Consider the following 6,968-nt stretch of genomic DNA (forward strand, 5'->3'; position numbering starts at 1 on the left):
GCAGGCGGACTCTCAACCACTGCGCCACCAGGGAAGCCCTGAGGCACAGCTTTTAACTGCTTCCGCTTGGGAATGACATATATCATTTCTGCTCACAGACTATTGGCCAGACCTAGTCCAAATCTAACTGAGGCTGGAAAATATAGAGAAGCACATGGAATATTAGTTGTCTAATATCCTTGCAACAGGAACTACCAGAACAAGAAAGAGCTCTTGAAAATTAATATGACAGCTGAAATTTACATTGCTATAGAGAATTTAGAGGATAAAGTTAAGGAAATCAGGAAAAAATTTTGTAAAAGGCAGAGATTAAGTCTATAATCCATCCAATTGTTAGGAACTCCATGAAGAGTACAGAGAAAAAAAGAATGGGAGGAATTTTTCTATGAAGTAACACCAGAAGTTACCCATGAATTATAACCAGCAACTCTCCAGATTAAAAGGGCCCACTGACACAGGCATTCATCTTTTGTGCTAAAAAGCTATGGTCAGGAGTCTTGTGATATAAGGTCCAGCAATCTGTGGGTAAAATAAAACCCCTCAGAAGCATGTGGCCCCTAAGGCCACCACTTAGTTTGACAAAAGGGAACAGTGTGACTGGCAAGTATCTCAAGGAGCCTGCTCCATTCAATATACAGTGCTATATCTTGTGTTTATCACTTAACATTATGTAATAATTGTATTTCCATGGCACTGGATTATCTTCATGGCTGTTACATTTACTGATTACAAATATCCTATAGAAGAGATAAACCATATTTTACTTAACCCTTCCACTATACTTAGACTTACATTTCCAATCTTTTGTTGCTATAAATAAGACAATCATGAATATCTTATTGTCTAAATTTTAATTTAAATTTGGATTATTTCCCTAGGATGGATATTTCCTTAGGTTAATTTCCAAAACTGTAAAGATGAGAGCAAACCTTATTTATATTTTCATGACTATTGGTAGATTTTACAAAAATCAGCTTCCACAATTACACCAGTACATAATGCCTCCAGGCATACCTGCACATATGTGTTTATCCACACATTCACCGGCATTGTATATTTTTATTAAAAGTTTTTGGTAACTTAGGAGGAAGAAATGGCTTTGTATATGTTTTTCTGTATAATTGTTTATAACAATTTCATTTTAATAAATTAACTGTCCATCAACTTTGCTTATTTATCTATTTAGTGCTTTATTACTTTACAGGACTTCTCTATATTAACCCTTGCCAGTTATGCCTTTAGCTTTTTTTTAAATATACTGAAATTTAAAAAATCTTTAAGTAAAAAATATGTTGATTCTTTCTTTGGTGATTTATTACTTATAAGAACATAGTTCTACAGAAAGTTGATAACCACTTAATTTCTTGTTGCTTTACTATGATTAACTTTTTAAGTCCCTAGTAAAAGAAGTCTAGTGTTTATTTAATGTGTGCCTATATTCTAGGCACTGGAGGTTCAAGACCAATAGAAGAGGTCCCTGCCTTCCAACAGTTTATAGAACTGATGTTTCCTACAAATTGTTAGACTGTCCCAGCACCACCACCATGCAGAATGCCTTCTTTTTCCATTGAAGTCTCATGTGTCACAAATTCTTATATGTAAATATATTCTGTCAAAATCCCAATGGTATTTTTCACAGAAGTAGAACAAGCAATTCTAAAACTTGTATTGAACCACAAAAGACCTTGAATAGTCAGAACAATCTTGAGAAAGAACAAAATTGGAAGCATCACACTCCCAGATTTCAAACTATATTACAAATCAATAGTAATCAAAACAGTATGATATTGGCATAAAAACAGACACACAGATCAATGGAACAGAAGAGAATGCCCAGAAATATACCTATTCACATATGGTCAGTTAATTTATGATATGGTCAATTAATTTATGACAAAGGAGCCAAGAACATACAATGGGGAAAGGACAGTCTCTAAATTGTGTTGGGAAAACTGGACAGCTACATGCAAAAGAATGAAACTGGACCACTGTCTTACAACATACACAAATATTAACTCAAGATGGATTAAAGACTTGAACATAAGAACGGAAACTATAAAACTCCTAGAAGAAAACAGAGGTGATAAGCTCCTTGATTTTGGTCTTGGCAATGATCTTTTGGATCTGACAACAAAAGCAAAAATAAACAAGTGAGACTAAAACTAAAAACCTTCTGCACAGCAAAGGAAACCATCAAGAAAAGGCAACCTACAGAATGTGAGAAAATATTTGCAACTCATATATCTGATAAGGGGTTAATATCTAAAATATATAAAGAACTCATACAACTCAATAGTAAAAATGCAAAAAATCTAATTTAAAAATGGTCAGAAGATCTAAATAGACATTTTTCCAAAGAAGATATACAGATGGCAAACAGGTATATGAAAAGATGTTCAATATCACTAATCATTAGGGAAATGTAAATCAAAAAACCACAATGAGACATCACCTCATACCTGTCAGAATGGCTATTACCAAAAAGACAAATAAGTGTTGGCAAGGATGTGGAGAAAAGGGAACCTTTGTGCACTCTTGTTTGCCTTGCTAAATGGAGTGACCTTGGGCTCCTCCTTAAAATTTGGTCAGCTAGTGGTTTTCTGGTCCTATAAGGAAGATCCAATCCAGTATATTCACTTATCTGAGCTTCCTGATTCTTTCCTCCACCATTTGCAATAGCAGTTTTGCATTTTTACTTCACTTTGTGTTGGTCATTGCTTTTTCCAATCTTCTGAGAGGTATGCCACGAATAATTTAGAGTCATCTGCTAGGCGCTTGTAGGGTATTATCTTATGGCTATGATGGAGTGCTCCCATATCCACAAACTTCCCCTTAACAAACTTTATATTCTGTTCTCCCTCAGTCAAGACTCTCAGGGGCCTCAGTTAGACACACTCCCACAGGTTCTGCCAATAAATTCTCTCTAGGCCCTGAGGCTCCTTCAATATGTAGTATCATCTCCCTGTGGCTGGTCCAGCACTTTTCTGATTGAGCTATCCTGAGATTTGATGCTAGTTATGAGTCTGGTGGCCAGGAAGGGAAGTGGAAACATATCTTGAAGAGGACTCTGTACTATTTTATAAGGCCTCATTTGAAATCTCTTTATAGTCTTCAAGAAGGGTGGGGGTAGGAGGCCCTATCTGCAGTAGAGAAATAGACCACTTCTTCAGGATCAGAGGGTTCACAGGAATCAAAGTTCAAAGTACATCTACACAGTGATATCTTTATCCCAAGTCTCAAGGTCACATTCTTTGCCCATTAAGGCCCCAACTCTGACTTAGAAGCCTTGCCCAGGCTGAGAAATCAGCCTTCTTAGAGTTCTGCACTATTTCAATTAAGTCCTATGCCCCATTTCAGCTGTTTTCGCTCCCACGCCATCCCAGCTGCAGGAGTTAAGCCCTTCTGACTCTCATGTTTTGCTATAAACTTTTGACCAATAAATCTGTCTGTAATTTTCTCTCTTCAGCTACTTGTCCAATTCCAGAGACCTTATAGTCATTAATTTCCCACAAATTAGTCTCAAATGCTGACTCACTGTACCAATTAGCACATCCCCTCCCACCTGAATTCCACCCCAGCTCATTACAGATGGAAATCTTAGCAGTCACACTATGTAGCATAGCAAGGATTATCAATTCTCCACCTACCTTCAGCTCTGGGGTCCTCATTGCCATGAGCAAGTGAGCCAGCTCCAGAATCCCATCCTCATGGTAGGCGTCTTAAATTCACCTCTGAAGCCAGCGGTCTTAAGTTGGGTTCCTGAGCAGCCGGGACTGAGATGTTCTTAAGTGATTGAGAAAGTGCTCTCAGGATAAGAGGAGCGGTAAGAAGCAGAGGAGGATGGGAGTAGAAAGCTTAAACAAGACTGTGGTACCTGCTGAAGACTAGTGTCAGCTTGACTCCACAGAGAGAACGGAATTGTACCACAACAAGGCAAAGAGGCCAGCCTTTTCTACCACGAAGTCTGCTGCCATTTGCTGAGCTCTGCCCTGGGTGGGAGGGGGCGTTGCCTCCTGGGCAACGAGACTTCCTTTTGGCTGAGGAGTATTTTCAAGGGTTGGGGCAGCTGTGACTTGTTATCAGTCAACAGGAGCCTGGAGATGAGCGCACTGCCTGTAAAGAGGATCCAGGTGGGGCACTAAGAGAAGCCATCACACTAACATTTTAGGGGTATGTACCTTATGCTAAATTCTTTTTCATTGACTGTCTCATTTAAACTTCACAAGTCCAGAAGGGAGGTATTAAGATTGTCTCTATACTACAGATTAAGTAAATGAACATTGAGAGTTTAAATGACTTTCTCATGGTTACAAAATGAGGGTTCACATTTTCAGGTGTAATAAACTTGTAGATGAAAAAGAAATACCTCAGCTTATGTATTTGTGAAATGGGAACACACAGAACCCATTTAGGATCATATCTTTGGAAGCTTAAACTAGGCACTCTAGAGTTAGCCAATGGGAATCAAATCCTGAGTATTAGTGCTTTTCAATGATATTGCCTCTTGAATATAATTGTGATTCTTATTCCCTAAATATTCTTGATCTCATGTTGATTTTGTTTATGTGTGTGTGTGCATCAACTTAGTTACTCATAATATTTAATTAGTTGAAACACCACATTTCCCAACTCCTTAGGATAATAGGTGTTAAAAATTACTAAGAAATTCTCCATTATGTGGTGGAAAAGCCAGAAAAATAGTCTAGACATGAGATTAATAATTTATTTAGCTTTGGCTGTGTTAAGCACTTTATGTCCATTTTCTCATTATGAAACAAGTATTAGCATCATATCCCACAATATAGATAAGAAAACTGAAACTATGGGATGTTTATTAATTTGCTCCAAATCACAGAACTAGGAAGGGATGGGAATTGAACCAAAACCACCATCTGACATCTAAACTACTATTGGGTGTTAAGGAGAAAATGGCACATCATAGATTCACGTATATAGAGACAACTGGTGACGCACATTTCAGTATAGGTAAAGGAAATTTTCCACCTTCTCAACTCTTTTTCACATGAACCAAATATGAAGGAGATGGAAAATTTCAGAAAACACTCATCACATCACGAGCAGGAGAACATTTCTGAGACAAGGAAGAATTGTTAATAATGACCTGCTAAAAAGTATTTTTCTAGAGGAAGTGCCCTGAGCTGACACAGGATTGAGTGGCTCTGATTCCACAGCTTGAGTGAAATCACCAAATCAGGTTCTCTGGCCTAGACGAGGATGAGGTTTTGTGGCTGGAGTGGCTATCTATCATCATGGAAACCATGCCAGCCACTTGCCCTGGATGGTGGTCTCTTCAGAATGCTCCTGAGGTTTTCTTTGCTTCCTCTCCCTACTCGCCACCTCCCACCCCCAATTAATAAATCCCCTGCTGAATCCCTCTATGTTCTGTTTCCTGGGGTCACTCTTCAAAAGGAAGCAAGGTTGTTCCACTGTTGGCAGAAGGCCACTTCTGTTGTCCTTAGACAAGTTACTCAGCCTTTCCAGGTATCAATTTCCTCATTTATGAAAGAAGAATAACCCACTTCTTCGGATTGTCGTGGGGGATACATTCATTTTATACGTAAGTACATGGTGTGTGTGTGCGAGCCTAGGACAAAACATTTCTGAATACATTCAGGTACCTTCCCTACACCTCACCCTGACATACATACACTACCATGTGTAAAATAGATAGCTAGTGGGAAGCTGCTGTATAGCACAGGGAGATCAGCTCTGAGCTCTATGACCACCCAGAGGGGTGGGTTGAGGGGTGTTCGAGGGAGGCTCAAGAAGGGGGGGATATGGGGATTTGTGTATATGTATAGCTAGTTCACTTTGTTATACAGCAGAAACTAACACATACCATTGTAAAGCAATTATACTCCAATAAATAAAAAAAAAAGAAAAAATTGGAGGAAGGGAATATTGCTTCCCTGTTCAAAACTCTTACTGGCTGTCTATGACCTATGAGATTAAAAACGAACCCTGCCTTGTATTCAAACCCTTCCACAGCATGGCCCCCAATGTCCTTCCCATCCACCTTTCCCATGATACCCCACCTCTCACTAGTCACTGAATGTGATCTGCATTTGCTCACCTTTATGCTGTCCTCATGTCCCTCTCTCTACTTGCACAAGCCTCTCCCAATTTTGCCAAAATCATATCCATCACTTTAGTCTCAAAAAGTGTGGAAATTCTATGCAAATCAGATTTCAGTAAATTATGGAAATTGTGAGTATTCCATACCTTCAATGTATCTTATCATTTGTCATGGGTGAAACTTGAATTTTAAAAATGTTCCTTGATGTTATCAAACCATGTGTTTTAAGTGTACAACTTGACGGATTTTTGTGAAGTACACACACCCATGTAACTATCTCCTGGATGAAGGAGTAGAATATTATAAATATCCAGGTAGCCTCCCTCAAGCTGTTATCTGAAAACTGGATTCGCTTTTTGGTGGGTGTCAAGCCAAGACACAACCAAGCAAAAGAGCAGAAGAAAGGAAGGATTTATTACTCACAACAAGTTGGGAGAACACCGAGGAAATTTCCTGGAGTAGTATTTCCCTGAAAGGCAAAACAGCAAAGTTTTAAGCTATACATGAAGGGGCTTGGGCGGGATAGTATGTGCATATTCATGGAGGGGCTTGAGCGGAGGAGAATGCAGCTTAGAATTGGGGCAAAGGTTGACCGAGTCCTGGCTCTAGTTGATTGAAGTCTCAAAGGTCAGCAAATGTCAGCATCATCATTCCTTAGGTTCCAGTTAGTCTGGTGGTTGAGTACTCAAGGGGGGTTTAGAGCTTGCAGAATAGCTCAGGAATGTGCTTCAGGCTAATCTTTACCTTCGAAACAGAAATGGGAGTCTTTTTTTTTTTTTTTTTTTTTTTTTTGCGGTACGCGGGCCTCTCACTGTTGTGGCCTCTCCCGTTGCGGAGCACAGGCTCCGGACGCGCAGGCTCAGCGGCCATG

This window comes from Physeter macrocephalus, chromosome 4, assembly GCF_002837175.3.
Source record: "Physeter macrocephalus isolate SW-GA chromosome 4, ASM283717v5, whole genome shotgun sequence".
Taxonomy (NCBI): domain Eukaryota; kingdom Metazoa; phylum Chordata; class Mammalia; order Artiodactyla; family Physeteridae; genus Physeter; species Physeter macrocephalus.